This window comes from Danio rerio, chromosome 7 (genome assembly GCF_049306965.1).
Source record: "Danio rerio strain Tuebingen ecotype United States chromosome 7, GRCz12tu, whole genome shotgun sequence".
In the NCBI taxonomy this organism is placed as follows: domain Eukaryota; kingdom Metazoa; phylum Chordata; class Actinopteri; order Cypriniformes; family Danionidae; genus Danio; species Danio rerio.
This window is the reverse complement of record NC_133182.1, coordinates 55593926-55609512: the sequence shown is the minus strand read 5'-3', so window position 1 is coordinate 55609512 and position 15587 is coordinate 55593926.

The window sequence follows — 15587 nt, the reverse complement described above, 5'->3', positions numbered from 1 at the left end:
TGCAAGTCCAGGGAGAGAGGTGGACCCCTGGGTAGCTTGCTGGGGTCGGAAGCCCCTTGGTGGAAGGCCAGGGGGCACCCTGAGGCCTATACTGCAAGTCCAGGGAGAGAGGTGGACCTCTGGGTTGCTTGCTGGGGTTCGAGGCCCCTAGGTTGAGGGCGAGGGGGCACCCTGCGGCCTCTACTGCAAGTCCAGGGAGAGAGGTGGACCCCTGGGTAGCTTGCTGGGGTCAGAGTCCCATAGGTGGAGGGCCAGGAGGTACCCTAGGGCCTCTACTGCAAGTCCAGGGAGAGAGGTGGACCCCTGGGTAGCTTGCTGGGGTCAGAGGCAACTAGGTGGAGGGCCAGGAGGTACCCTAGGGCCTCTACTGCAAGTCCAGGGAGAGAGGTGGACCCCTGGATAGCTTGCTGGGGTCAGAGGCAACTAGGTGGAGGGCCAGGGGGCACCCTAGGGTCTACACTGTAAGTCAAGGGAGAGATGTGGACCCCTGGGTAGCTTCCTAAGGTCAGAGGAACCTAGGTGGAGGGCCAGGGGGCACCCTGGGGCCTATCCTGCAAGTCCAGGGAGAGAGGTGGACCCCTGGGTAGCTTGCTGGGGTACGAGGCCCCTAGGTGGAGGGCCAAGGGGCACCATGGTGCCTCTACTGCAAGTCCAGGGAGAGAGGTGGACCCCTGGATAGCTTGCCGGGTTCAGAGGCAACTAGGTGGAAGGACAGGGGTACCCTGGGGCCTATACTGCAAGTCCAGGGAGAGAGGTGGACCCCTGGGTAGCTTCCTGAGGTCAAAGTTCCTAGGTGGAGAGCCAGGGGGCACCCTGGGGCCTATACTGCAAGTCCAGGGAGAGACGTGGACCCCTGGGTAGCTTGCTGGGGTACGAGGCCCCTAGGTGGAGGGCCAGGGGGCACCCTGGGGCCTCTACTGCAAGTCCAGGGAGAGAGGTGGACCCCTGGGTAGCTTGCTGGGGTCAGAGGCCCCTAGGTGGAGGGCCAGTGGGCACCCTGGGGCCTCTACTGCAAGTCCAGGGAGAGAGGTGGACCCCTGGGTAGCTTGCTGGGGTCAGAGACCTCTAGGTGGAGGGCCAGGGGGCACCCTGGGGCCTCTACTGCAAGTCCAGGGAGAGAGGTGGACCCCTGGGTAGCTTGCTGGGGTCTGAAGCCCATAGGTGGAGGGCCAGGGGGTACCCTGGGGCCTATACTGCAAGTCCAGGGAGAGAGGTAGACCCTTGGGTAGCTTCCTAAAGATAGAGGCCCCTAGGTGGAGGGCCTGGGGGCACCCTGGGGCCTATCCTGCAAGTCCAGGGAGAGAGGTGCACCCCTGGGTAGCTTGCTGGGGTACAAGGCCCCTAGGTGGAGGGCCAGGGGGCACCCTGGGGCCTCTACTGCAAGGCCAGGGAGAGAGGTGGACCCCTTTGTAGCTTGCTGGGGTTAGAGACCCCTAGGTGGAGGACCAGGGGGCACCTTAGGGCCTCTACTGCAAGTCTAGGGAGAGAGGTGGACCCATGGGTAGCTAGCTGGGGTAAGAGGCCCCTAAGTGGAGGGCCAGGGGGCACCCTGGGGCCTCAACTGCAAGTCCAGGGAGAGAGGTGGACCCCTGGGTAGTTTGCTGGGGTGAGAGGCCCCTAGGCGGAGGGACAGGAGGCTTCCTGGGGCCTCTACTGCAAGTCCAGGGAGAAAGGTGGACCCCTGGGTAGCTTGCTTGGGTCAGAGGCCCCTAGGTAGAGGTCAAGGGGGCACCCTGGGGCCTCTACTGCAATCCCAAAGAGAGTTGTGGACCCTTGTGTAGCTTGCTGGGGTTAGAGGCCCCCGGGAGGAGGGCCAAGGGGCACCCTGGGGCCTATACTGCAAGTCCAGAGAGAGAGGTGGACCCCTGGGTAGCTTCCTGGGGTCAGAGGCCCCTAGGTGGAGGGCAAGGGGACACCCTGGGGCCTCTATTGCAAGTCCAGGGAGAGAGGTGGACCCCTGGGTAGCATGCTGGGGTCGGAGGCAACTAGGTGGAGGGCCAGGGGACACCCTCGGGCCTATACTGCAAGTCCAGGGAGAGAGGTGGACACCTGGGTAACTTGTTGGGGTCAGAAGCCCCTAGGTTTAGTGCCAGGGGGCTTCCTGGGCCCTCAATTGCAAGTCCAAGGAGAAAGGTGGACCCCTGGGTAGCTTGCTGGGGTCAGAGGCCCCTAGGTGGAGGGTCAGGGGGCACCCTGGGGCCTATCCTGCTAGTCCAGGGAGAGAGGTGGACCTCTGGGTAGTTTGCTGGGGTACGAGGCCCCTGGGTGGAGGGCCACGGGGCACCCTGGGGCCTATACTGCAAGTCCAGGGAGAGAGGTGGACCCCTGGGTAGCTTGCTGGGGTCTGTAGCCCATAGGTGGAGGGCCAGGGGGTACCCTGGGGCCTATACTGCAAGTCCAGGGAGAGAGGTGGACCCCTGGGTAGCTTGCTGGGGTACGAGGCCCCTAGGTGGAGGGCCAGGGGGCACCCTGGGGCCTCTACTGCAAGTCCAGGGAGAGAGGTGGACCCCTGGGTAGCTTCCTGGGATTAGAGTCCCCTATGTGGAGGGTCAGGAGGTACCCTAGGGCCTCTACTGCAACTCCAGGGAGAGAGGTGGACCCCTGGGTAGCTTGCTGGGGTCAGAGGCAACTAGGTGGAGGGCCATGGGGCACCCTAGGGTCTACAATGCAAGTCCGGGGAGAGAGGTGGACCCCTGGGTAGCTTGCTGGGGTCAGAGGCCTCTAGGTGGAGGTCAAGGGGGCACCCTGGGGCCTCTACTGCAATCCCAGGGAGAGTTGTGGATCCTTGTGTAGCTTGCTGGGTTCAGAGTCCTCTAGGTGGAGGGCCAGGGGGTACCCTGGGGCCTATCCTGCAAGTCCAGGGAGAGAGGTGGACCCCTGGGTAGCTTGCTGGGGTAAAAAGCCCCTAGGTGGAGAGCCAGGGGGCACCCTGGGGCCTTTACTGCAAGGCCAGGGAGAGAGGTGGACCCCTTGGTGGCTTGCTGGGGTCAGAGACCCCAAGGTGGAGGGCCAGGGGGCACCCTGGGGCCTCTACTGCAAGTCTAGGGAGAGAGCTGGACCCATGGGTAGCTAGCTGGGGTAAGAGGCCCCTAAGTGGAGGGCCAGGGGGCACCCTGGGGCCTCTCCTGCAAGTCCAGGGAGAGAGGTGGACCCCTGGGTAGCTTGCTGGGGTCAGAGGCCCCTAGGTCGAGGGCCAGGGGGCACCCTGGGGCCTCTACTGCAAGTCCGGGGAGAGAGGTGGACCCCTGGGTAGCTTGCTGGGGTCAGAGGCCTCTAGGTGGAGGTCAAGGGGGCACCCTGGGGCCTCTACTGCAATCCCAGGGAGAGTTGTGGACCCTTGTGTAGCTTGCTAGGGTCAGAGTCCTCTAGGTGGAGGGCCAGGGGGTACCCTGGGGCCTATCCTGCAAGTCCAGGGAGAGAGGTGGACCCCTGGGTAGCTTGCTGGGGTAAAAAGCCCCTAGGTGGAGAGCCAGGGGGCACCCTGGGGCCTTTACTCCAAGGCCAGGGAGAGAGGTGGACCCCTTGGTGGCTTGCTGGGGTCAGAGACCCCAAGGTGGAGGGCCAGGGGGCACCCTGGGGCCTCTACTGCAAGTCTAGGGAGAGAGGTGGACCCATGGGTAGCTAGCTGGGGTAAGAGGCCCCTAAGTGGAGGGCCAGGGGGCACCCTGGGGCCTATCCTGCAAGTACAGGGAGAGAGGTGGACCCCTGGGTAGCTTGCTGGGGTACGAGGCCCCTAGGTGGGGGGCCAGGGGGCACCATGGGGCCTCTACTGTAAGTCCAGGGAGAGAGGTGGACCCCTGGGTAGCTTGCTGGGGTCAGAGGCAGCTAGGTGGAGGGCCAGGGGGCTTCTTGGGGCCTCAACTGCAAGTTCAGGGAGAGAGGTGGACCCCTGGGTAGCTTGCTGTTGTCGTAGGCCCCCAGGTGGAGGGCCAGGGGGCTTCCTGGGGCTTCTACTGCAAATCTAGGGAGAGAGGTGGACCCCTGGTTAGCTTGCTGGGGTCAGAGGCCCCTAGGTGGACGGCCAGGGGGCTTCGTGGGGCCTCTACTGCAAGTCCAGGGAGAGAGGTGGACCCCTGGGTAGCTTGCTGGGGTCGGAAGCCCCTTGGTGGAAGGCCAGGGGGCACCCTGAGGCCTATACTGCAAGTCCAGGGAGAGAGGTGGACCCATGGGTAGCTTACTGGGGTCAGAGGCCCCTAGGTGGAGGGCCAGGGGCACCCTGTGGCCTATACTGCAAGTCCAGGGAGAGAGGTGGACCCCTTGGTAGCTTCCTGAGGTCAGAGGCCCCTGGGTGGAGGGCCAGGGGGCACCCTGGGGCCTATCCTGCAAGTCCAGGGAGAGAGGTGGACCCCTGGTTAGTTTGCTGGGGTACGAGGCCCCTAGGTGGAGGGCCAGGGGGCACCCTGGGGCCTCTACTGCAAGTCCAGGGAGAGAGGTGGACCCCTGGGTAGCTTGCTGGGGTCAGAGGCCCCTGGGTGGAGGGCCAGGGGGCACACTGGGGCCTCTACTGCAAGTCCAGGGAGAGAGGTGGACCCCTGGGTAGCTTGCTGGGGTCAGAGGCCTCTAGGTGGAGGGCCAGGGGGCACCCTGGGGCCTCTACTGCAAGTCCAGGGAGAGAGGTGGACCCCTGGGTAGCTTGCTGGGGTCAGAGGCCTCTAGGTGGAGGGCCAGGGGATAACCTGGGGGCCTATACTGCAAGACCAGGGAGAGAGGTGGACCCTTGGGTAGCTTCCTAAGGTTAGAGGCCCCTAGGTGGAGGGCCAGGGGGCACCCTGGGGCCTATCCTGCAAGTCCAGTGAGAGAGGTGGACCTCTGGGTTGCTTGCTGGGGTACGAGGCCCCTAGGTTGAGGGCGAGGGGGCACCCTGCGGCCTCTACTGCAAGTCCAGGGAGAGAGGTGGACCCCTGGGTAGCTTGCTGGGGTCAGAGTCCCATAGGTGGAGGGCCAGGAGGTACCCTAGGGCTTCTACTGCAAGTCCAGGGAGAGAGGTGGACCCCTGGGTAGCTTGCTGGGGTCAGAGGCAACTAGGTGGAGGGCCAGGAGGTACCCTAGGGCCTCTACTGCAAGTCCAGGGAGAGAGGTGGACCCCTGGATAGCTTGCTGGGGTCAGAGGCAACTAGGTGGAGGGCCAGGGGGCACCCTGGGGCCTCTACTGCAAGTCCAGGGAGAGAGGTGGACCCCTGGGTAGCTTCCTAAGGTCAGAGGCCCCTAGGTGGAAGGCCAGGGGGCACCCTGGGGCCTATCCTGCAAGTACAGGGAGAGAGGTGGACCCCTGGGTAGCTTGCTGGGGTACGAGGCAGCTAGGTGGAGGGCCAGGGGGCTTCTTGGGGCCTCTACTGCAAGTTCAGGGAGAGAGGTGGACCCCTGGGTAGCTTGCTGTTGTCGTAGGCCCCCAGGTGGAGGGCCAGGGGGCTTCCTGGGGCTTCTACTGCAAATCTAGGGAGAGAGGTGGACCCCTGGTTAGCTTGCTGGGGTCAGAGGCCCCTAGGTGGACGGCCAGGGGGCTTCGTGGGGCCTCTACTGCAAGTCCAGGGAGAGAGGTGGACCCCTGGGTAGCTTGCTGGGGTCGGAAGCCCCTTGGTGGAAGGCCAGGGGGCACCCTGAGGCCTATACTGCAAGTCCAGGGAGAGAGGTGGACCCATGGGTAGCTTACTGGGGTCAGAGGCCCCTAGGTGGAGGGCCAGGGGCACCCTGGGGCCTATACTGCAAGTCCAGGGAGAGAGGTGGACCCCTGGGTAGCTTCCTGAGGTCAGAGGCCCCTGGGTGGAGGGCCAGGGGGCACCCTGGGGCCTATCCTGCAAGTCCAGGGAGAGAGGTGGACCCCTGGGTAGTTTGCTGGGGTACGAGGCCCCTAGGTGGAGGGCCAGGGGGCACCCTGGTGTCTCTACATCAAGTCCAGGGAGAGAGGTGGACCCCTGGGTAGCTTGCTGGGGTCAGAGGCCCCTGGGTGGAGGGCCAGGGGGCACACTGGGGCCTCTACTGCAAGTCCAGGGAGAGAGGTGGACCCCTGGGTAGCTTGCTGGGGTCAGAGGCCTCTAGGTGGAGGGCCAGGGGGCACCCTGGGGCCTCTACTGCAAGTCCAGGGAGAAAGGTGGACCCCTGGGTAGCTTGCTGGGGTCAGAGGCCTCTAGGTGGAGGGCCAGGGGATAACCTGGGGCCTATACTGCAAGACCAGGGAGAGAGGTGGACCCTTGGGTAGCTTCCTAAGGTTAGAGGCCCCTAGGTGGAGGGCCAGGGGGCACCCTGGGGCCTATCCTGCAAGTCCAGGGAGAGAGGTGGACCCCTGGGTAGCTTGCTGGGGTCAGAGGCCGCTAGGTGGAGGGCCAGGGGGCTTCTTGGGGCCTCTACTGCAAGTTCAGGGAGAGAGGTGGACCCCTGGGTAGCTTGCTGTTGTCGTAGGCCCCCAGGTGGAGGGCCAGGGGGCTTCCTGGGGCTTCTACTGCAAATCTAGGGAGAGAGGTGGACCCCTGGTTAGCTTGCTGGGGTCAGAGGCCCCTAGGTGGACGGCCAGGGGGCTTCGTGGGGCCTCTACTGCAAGTCCAGGGAGAGAGGTGGACCCCTGGGTAGCTTGCTGGGGTCGGAAGCCCCTTGGTGGAAGGCCAGGGGGCACCCTGAGGCCTATACTGCAAGTCCAGGGAGAGAGGTGGACCCATGGGTAGCTTACTGGGGTCAGAGGCCCCTAGGTGGAGGGCCAGGGGCACCCTGGGGCCTATACTGCAAGTCCAGGGAGAGAGGTGGACCCCTGGGTAGCTTCCTGAGGTCAGAGGCTCCTGGGTGGAGGGCCAGGGGGCACCCTGGGGCCTATCCTGCAAGTCCAGGGAGAGAGGTGGACCCCTGGGTAGTTTGCTGGGGTACGAGGCCCCTAGGTGGAGGGCCAGGGGGCACCCTGGGGCCTCTACTGCAAGTCCAGGGAGAGAGGTGGACCCCTGGGTAGCTTGCTGGGGTCAGAGGCCCCTGGGTGGAGGGCCAGGGGGCACACTGGGGCCTCTACTGCAAGTCCAGGGAGAGAGGTGGACCCCTGGGTAGCTTGCTGGGGTCAGAGGCCTCTAGGTGGAGGGCCAGGGGGCACCCTGGGGCCTCTACTGCAAGTCCAGGGAGAGAGGTGGACCCCTGGGTAGCTTGCTGGGGTCAGAGGCCTCAAGGTGGAGGGCTAGGGGATAACCTGGGGGCCTATACTGCAAGACCAGGGAGAGAGGTGGACCCTTGGGTAGCTTCCTAAGGTTAGAGGCCCCTAGGTGGAGGGCCAGGGGGCACCCTGGGGCCTATCCTGCAAGTCCAGTGAGAGAGGTGGACCTCTGGGTTGCTTGCTGGGGTACGAGGCCCCTAGGTTGAGGGCGAGGGGGCACCCTGCGGCCTCTACTGCAAGTCCAGGGAGAGAGGTGGACCCCTGGGTAGCTTGCTGGGGTACGAGGCCCCTAGGTGGAGAGCCAGAGGGCACCCTGGGGCCTCTAACGCAAGTCCAGGGAGAGAGGTGGACCTCTGGGTAGCTTCCTGGGGTCAGAGTCCCATAGGTGGAGGGCCAGGAGGTACCCTAGGGCCTCTACTGCAAGTCCAGGGAGAGAGGTGGACCCCTGGGTAGCTTGCTGGGGTCAGAGGCAACTAGGTGGAGGGCCAGGAGGTACCCTTGGGCCTCTACTGCAAGTCCAGGGAGAGAGTTGGACCCCTGGATAGCTTGCTGGGGTCAGAGGCAACTAGGTGGAGGGCCAGGGGGCACCCTAGGGTCTACACTGTAAGTCAAGGGAGAGATGTGGACCCCTGGGTAGCTTCCTAAGGTCAGAGGAACCTAGGTGGAGGGCCAGGGGGCACCCTGGGACCTATCCTGCAAGTCCAGGGAGAGAGGTGGACCCCTGGGTAGCTTGCTGGGGTACGAGGCCCCTAGGTGGAGGGCCAAGGGGCACCATGGTGCCTCTACTGCAAGTCCAGGGAGAGAGGTGGACCCCTGGATAGCTTGCCGGGGTCAGAGGCAACTAGGTGGAAGGACAGGGGTACCCTGGGGCCTATACTGCAAGTCCAGGGAGAGAGGTGGACCCCTGGGTAGCTTCCTGAGGTCAAAGGCCCCTAGGTGGAGAGCCAGGGGGCACCCTGGGGCCTATACTGCAAGTCCAGGGAGAGAGGTGGACCCCTGGGTAGCTTGCTGGGGTACGAGGCCCCTAGGTGGAGGGCCAGGGGGCACCCTGGGGCCTCTACTGCAAGTCCAGGGAGAGAGGTGGACCCCTGGGTAGCTTGCTGGGGTCAGAGGCCCCTAGGTGGAGGGCCAGTGGGCACCCTGGGGCCTCTACTGCAAGTCCAGGGAGAGAGGTGGTCCCCTGGGTAGCTTGCTGGGGTCAGAGACCTCTAGGTGGAGGGCCAGGGGGCACCCTGGGGCCTCTATTGCAAGTCCAGGGAGAGAGGTGGACCCCTGGGTAGCTTGCTGGGGTCTGACGCCCATAGGTGGAGGGCCAGGGGGTACCCTGGGGCCTATACTGCAAGTCCAGGGAGAGAGGTAGACCCTTGGGTAGCTTCCTAAGGTTAGAGGCCCCTAGGTGGAGGGCCAGGGGGCACCCTGGGGCCTATCCTGCAAGTCCAGGGAGAGAGGTGGACCCCTGGGTAGCTTGCTGGGGTACAAGGCCCCTAGGTGGAGGGCCAGGGGGCACCCTGGGGCCTCTACTGCAAGGCCAGGGAGAGAGGTGGACCCCTTGGTAGCTTGCTGGGGTTAGAGACCCCTAGGTGGAGGACCAGGGGGCACCTTGGGGCCTCTACTGCAAGTCTAGGGAGAGAGGTGGACCCTTGGGTAGCTAGCTGGGGTAAGAGGCCCCTAAGTGGAGGGCCAGGGGGAACCCTGGGGCCTCAACTGCAAGTCCAGGGAGAGAGGTGGACCCCTGGGTAGTTTGCTGGGGTAAGAGGCCCCTAGGCGGAGGGACAGGAGGCTTCCTGGGGCCTCTACTGCACGTCCAGGGAGAAAGGTGGACCCCTGGGTAGCTTGCTTGGGTCAGAGGCCCCTAGGTAGAGGTCAAGGGGGCACCCTGGGGCCTCTACTGCAATCCCAAAGAGAGTTGTGGACCCTTGTGTAGCTTGTTGGGGTCAGAGGCCCCCGGGAGGAGGGCCAAGGGGCACCCTGGGGCCTATACTGCAAGTCCAGAGAGAGAGGTGGACCCCTGGGTAGCTTCCTGGGGTCAGAGGCCCCTAGGTGGAGGGCAAGGGGACACCCTGGGGCCTCTATTGCAAGTCCAGGGAGAGAGGTGGACCCCTGGGTAGCATGCTGGGGTCGGAGGCAACTAGGTGGAGGGCCAGGGGACACCCTCGGGCCTATACTGCAAGTCCAGGGAGAGAGGTGGACACCTGGGTAACTTGTTGGGGTCAGAAGCCCCTAGGTTTAGTGCCAGGGGGCTTCCTGGGGCCTCAATTGCAAGTCCAAGGAGAAAGGTGGACCCCTGGGTAGCTTGCTGGGGTCAGAGGCCCCTAGGTGGAGGGTCAGGGGGCACCCTGGGGCCTATCCTGCTAGTCCAGGGAGAGAGGTGGACCTCTGGGTAGTTTGCTGGGGTACGAGGCCCCTGGGTGGAGGGCCAGGGGGCACCCTGGGGCCTATACTGCAAGTCCAGGGAGAGAGGTGGACCCCTGGGTAGCTTGCTGGGGTCTGTAGCCAATAGGTGGAGGGCCAGGGGGTACCCTGGGGCCTATACTGCATGTCCAGGGAGAGAGGTGGACCCCTGGGTAGCTTGCTGGGGTACGAGGCCCCTAGGTGGAGGGCCAGGGGGCACCGTGGGGCCTCTACTGCAAGTCCAGGGAGAGAGGTGGACCCCTGGGTAGCATGCTGGGGTGGAAGGAAACTAGGTGGAGGGCCAGGGGACACCCTGGGGCCTATGTTGCAAGTCCAGGGAGAGAGGTGGACACCTGGGTAGCTTGTTGGGGTCAGAAGCCCATAGGTTTAGTGCCAGGGGGCTTCCTGGGGCGTCAACTGCAAATCCAACGAGAAAGGTGGACCCTTGGGTAGCTTGCTGGGGTCAAAAGCCCCTAAGTGGAGGGTCAGGGGGCACCCTGGGGCCTATCCTGCAAGTCCAGGGAGAGAGGTGGACCTCTGGGTAGCTTGCTGGGGTACGAGGCCCCAAGGTGGAGGGCGAGGGGGCACCCTGGGGCCTCTACTGCAAATCCAGGGAGAGAGGTGGACCCCTGGGTAGCTTGCTGGGGTCAGATGCCTCTAGGTGGAGGGCCAAGGGGCACGCTGGGGCCTATACTGCAAGTCCAGGGAGAGAGGTGGACCCCTGGGTAGCTTGCTGGGGTCTGTAGCCCATAGGTGGAGGGCCAGGGGGTACCCTGGGGCCTATACTGCAAGTCCAGGGAGAGAGGTGGACCCCTGGGTAGCTTCTTAAGGTCAGAGGCCCCTAGGTGGAGGGCCAGGGGGCACCCTGGGGCCTATCCTGCAAGTCCAGGGAGAGAGGTGGACCCCTGGGTAGCTTGCTGGGGTCAGAGGCCCCTAGGTGGACGGCCAGGGGGCTTTGTGGGGCCTATACTGCAAGTCCAGGGAGAGAGGTGGACCCCTGGGTAGCTTGCTGGGGTCTGTAGCCCATAGGTGAAGGGCCAGGGGGTACCTTGGGGCCTCTAATGCAATTCCAGGAAGAGAGGTGGACCCCTGGGTAGCTGACTGGGATCGAAGTCCCCTAGGTGGAGGGCCAGGGGGCTTCGTGGGGCCTCTACCGCAAATCTTGGGAGACAGGTGGACCCCTGGGTAGCTACCTGGGGTCAGAGGCCTGTAGGTGGAGGGCCAGGGGCACCCTGGGGCCTCTACTGCAAGTCCAGGGAGAGAGGTTAACCCCTGGGTAACTTGCTGGTGTAAGAGGCAACTAGGTGGAGGGACAGGGGGTACCCTGGGGCCTATACTGCAAGTCCAGGGAAAGAGGTGGACCCCTGGGTAGCTTCCTGAGGTCAGAGGCCCCTAGGTGGAGGGCCAGGGGGCACCCTGGGGCTTATCCTGCAAGTCCAGGGAGAGAGGTGGACCCCTGGGTAGCTTGCTGGGGTACGAGGCCCCTAGGTGGAGGGCCAGGGGGCACCCTGGGGCCTCTCCTGCAAGTCCAGGGAGAGAGGTGGACCCCTGGGTAGCTTGCTGGGGTCAGAGGCCCCTAGGTCGAGGAACAGGGGGCACCCTGATGCCTCTACTGCAAGTCCGGGGAGAGAGGTGGACCCCTGGGTAGCTTGCTGGGGTCAGAGGCCTCTAGGTGCAGTTCAGGGGGGCACCCTGGGGCCTCTACTGCAATCCCAGGGAGAGTTGTGGACCCTTGTGTAGCTTGCTAGGGTCAGAGTCCTCTAGGTGGAGGGCCAGGGGGTACCCTGGGGCCTATCCTGCAAGTCCAGGGAGAGAGGTGGACCCCTGGGTAGCTTGCTGGGGTAAAAAGCCCCTAGGTGGAGAGCCAGGGGGCACCCTGGGGCCTTTACTCCAAGGCCAGGGAGAGAGGTGGACCCCTTGGTGGCTTGCTGGGGTCAGAGACCCCAAGGTGGAGGGCCAGGGGGCACCCTGGGGCCTCTACTGCAAGTCTAGGGAGAGAGGTGGACCCATGGGTAGCTAGCTGGGGTAAGAGGCCCCTAAGTGGAGGGCCAGGGGGCACCCTGGGGCCTCTACTGCAAGTCCAGGGAGAGAGGTGGACCCCTGGGTAGCTTCCTAAGGTCAGAGGCCCCTAGGTGGAAGGCCAGGGGGCACCCTGGGGCCTATCCTGCAAGTACAGGGAGAGAGGTGGACCCCTGGGTAGCTTGCTGGGGTACGAGGCCCCTAGGTGGGGGGCCAGGGGGCACCATGGGGCCTCTACTGTAAGTCCAGGGAGAGAGGTGGACCCCTGGGTAGCCTGAGGTCAGAGGCCCCTGGGTGGAGGGCCAGGGGCACCCTGGGGCCTATCCTGCAAGTCCAGGGAGAGAGGTGGACCCCTGGGTAGTTTGCTGGGGTACGAGGCCCCTAGGTGGAGGGCCAGGGGGCACCCTGGGGCCTCTACTGCCAGTCCAGGGAGAGAGGTGGACCCCTGGGTAGCTTGCTGGGGTCAGAGGCCCCTGGGTGGAGGGCCAGGGGGCACACTGGGGCCTCTACTGCAAGTCCAGGGAGAGAGGTGGACCCCTGGGTAGCTTGCTGGGGTCAGAGGCCTCTAGGTGGAGGGCCAGGGGGCACCCTGGGGCCTCTACTGCAAGTCCAGGGAGAGAGGTGGACCCCTGGGTAGCTTGCTGGGGTCAGAGGCCTCTAGGTGGAGGGCCAGGGGATAACCTGGGGGCCTATACTGCAAGACCAGGGAGAGAGGTGGACCCTTGGGTAGCTTCCTAAGGTTAGAGGCCCCTAGGTGGAGGGCCAGGGGGCACCCTGGGGCCTATCCTGCAGGTCCAGTGAGAGAGGTGGACCTCTGGGTTGCTTGCTGGGGTACGAGGCCCCTAGGTTGAGGGCGAGGGGGCACCCTGCGGCCTCTACTGCAAGTCCAGGGAGAGAGGTGGACCCCTGGGTAGCTTGCTGGGGTCAGAGGCCCCTAGGTGGAGGGTCAGGGGGCACCCTGGGGCCTATCCTGCTAGTCCAGGGAGAGAGGTGGACCTCTGGGTAGTTTGCTGGGGTACGAGGCCCCTGGGTGGAGGGCCAGGGGGCACCCTGGGGCCTATACTGCAAGTCCAGGGAGAGAGGTGGACCCCTGGGTAGCTTGCTGGGGTCTGTAGCCCATAGGTGGAGGGCCAGGGGGTACCCTGGGGCCTATACTGCAAGTCCAGGGAGAGAGGTGGACCCCTGGGTAGCTTGCTGGGGTACGAGGCCCCTAGGTGGAGGGCCAGGGGGCACCCTGGGGCCTCTACTGCAAGTCCAGGGAGAGAGGTGGACCCCTGGGTAGCTTACTGGGATTAGAGTCCCCTATGTGGAGGGTCAGGAGGTACCCTAGGGCCTCTACTGCAACTCCAGGGAGAGAGGTGGACCCCTGGGTAGCTTGCTGGGGTCAGAGGCAACTAGGTGGAGGGCCATGGGGCACCCTAGGGTCTACAATGCAAGTCCGGGGAGAGAGGTGGACCCCTGGGTAGCTTGCTGGGGTCATAGGCCTCTAGGTGGAGGTCAAGGGGGCACCCTGGGGCCTCTACTGCAATCCCAGGGAGAGTTGTGGATCCTTGTGTAGCTTGCTGGGTTCAGAGTCCTCTAGGTGGAGGGCCAGGGGGTACCCTGGGGCCTATCCTGCAAGTCCAGGGAGAGAGGTGGACCCCTGGGTAGCTTGCTGGGGTAAAAAGCCCCTAGGTGGAGAGCCAGGGGGCACCCTGGGGCCTTTACTGCAAGGCCAGGGAGAGAGGTGGACCCCTTGGTGGCTTGCTGGGGTCAGAGACCCCAAAGTGGAGGGCCAGGGGGCACCCTGGGGCCTCTACTGCAAGTCTAGGGAGAGAGGTGGACCCATGGGTAGCTAGCTGGGGTAAGAGGCCCCTAAGTGGAGGGCCACGGGGCACCCTGGGGCCTCTCCTGCAAGTCCAGGGAGAGAGGTGGACCCCTGGGTAGCTTGCTGGGGTCAGAGGCCCCTAGGTCGAGGGCCAGGGGGCACCCTGGGGCCTCTACTGCAAGTCCGGGGAGAGAGGTGGACCCCTGGGTAGCTTGCTGGGGTCAGAGGCCTCTAGGTGGAGGTCAAGGGGGCACCCTGGGGCCTCTACTGCAATCCCAGGGAGAGTTGTGGACCCTTGTGTAGCTTGCTAGGGTCAGAGTCCTCTAGGTGGAGGGCCAGGGGGTACCCTGGGGCCTATCCTGCAAGTCCAGGGAGAGAGGTGGACCCCTGGGTAGCTTGCTGGGGTAAAAAGCCCCTAGGTGGAGAGCCAGGGGGCACCCTGGGGCCTTTACTCCAAGGCCAGGGAGAGAGGTGGACCCCTTGGTGGCTTGCTGGGGTCAGAGACCCCAAGTTGGAGGGCCAGGGGGCACCCTGGGGCCTCTACTGCAAGTCTAGGGAGAGAGGTGGACCCATGGGTAGCTAGCTGGGGTAAGAGGCCCCTAAGTCGAGGGCCAGGGGGCACCCTGGGGCCTTTACTGCAAGTCCAGGGAGAGAGGTGGACCCCTGGGTAGCTTCCTAAGGTCAGAGGCCCCTAGGTGGAAGGCCAGGAGGCACCCTGGGGCCTATCCTGCAAGTACAGGGAGAGAGGTGGACCCCTGGGTAGCTTGCTGGGGTACGAGGCCCCTAGGTGGGGGGCCAGGGGGCACCATGGGGCCTCTACTGTAAGTCCAGGGAGAGAGGTGCACCCCTGGGTAGCTTGCTGGGGTCAGAGGCAGCTAGGTGGAGGGCCAGGGGGCTTCTTGGGGCCTCTACTGCAAGTTCAGGGAGAGAGGTGGACCCCTGGGTAGCTTGCTGTTGTCGTAGGCCCCCAGGTGGAGGGCCAGGGGGCTTCCTGGGGCTTCTACTGCAAATCTAGGGAGAGAGGTGGACCCCTGGTTAGCTTGCTGGGGTCAGAGGCCCCTAGGTGGACGGCCAGGGGGCTTCGTGGGGCCTCTACTGCAAGTCCAGGGAGAGAGGTGGACCCCTGGGTAGCTTGCTGGGGTCGGAAGCCCCTTGGTGGAAGGCCAGGGGGCACCCTGAGGCCTATACTGCAAGTCCAGGGAGAGAGGTGGACCCATGGGTAGCTTACTGGGGTCAGAGGCCCCTAGGTGGAGGGCCAGGGGCACCCTGGGGCCTATACTGCAAGTCCAGGGAGAGAGGTGGACCCCTGGGTAGCTTCCTGAGGTCAGAGGCCCCTGGGTGGAGGGCCAGGGGGCACCCTGGGGCCTATCCTGCAAGTCCAGGGAGAGAGGTGGACCCCTGGTTAGTTTGCTGGGGTACGAGGCCCCTAGGTGGAGGGCCAGGGGGCACCCTGGGGCCTCTACTGCAAGTCCAGGGAGAGAGGTGGACCCCTGGGTAGCTTGCTGGGGTCAGAGGCCCCTGGGTGGAGGGCCAGGGGGCACACTGGGGCCTCTACTGCAAGTCCAGGGAGAGAGGTGGACCCCTGGGTAGCTTGCTGGGGTCAGAGGCCTCTAGGTGGAGGGCCAGGGGGCACCCTGGGGCCTCTACTGCAAGTCCAGGGAGAGAGGTGGACCCCTGGGTAGCTTGCTGGGGTCAGAGGCCTCTAGGTGGAGGGCCAGGGGATAACCTGGGGGCCTATACTGCAAGACCAGGGAGAGAGGTGGACCCTTGGGTAGCTTCCTAAGGTTAGAGGCCCCTAGGTGGAGGGCCAAGGGGCACCCTGGGGCCTATCCTGCAAGTCCAGTGAGAGAGGTGGACCTCTGGGTTGCTTGCTGGGGTACGAGGCCCCTAGGTTGAGGGCGAGGGGGCACCCTGCGGCCTCTACTGCAAGTCCAGGGAGAGAGGTGGACCCCTGGGTAGCTTGCTGGGGTCAGAGTCCCATAGGTGGAGGGCCAGGAGGTACCCTAGGGCCTCTACTGCAAGTCCAGGGAGAGAGGTGGACCCCTGGGTAGCTTGCTGGGGTCAGAGGCAACTAGGTGGAGGGCCAGGAGGTACCCTAGGGCCTCTACTGCAAGTCCAGGGAGAGAGGTGGACCCCTGGATAGCTTGCTGGGGTCAGAGGCAACTAGGTGGAGGGCCAGGGGGCACCCTGGGGCCTCTACTGCAAGTCCAGGGAGAGAGGTGGACCCCTGGGTAGCTTCCTAAGGTC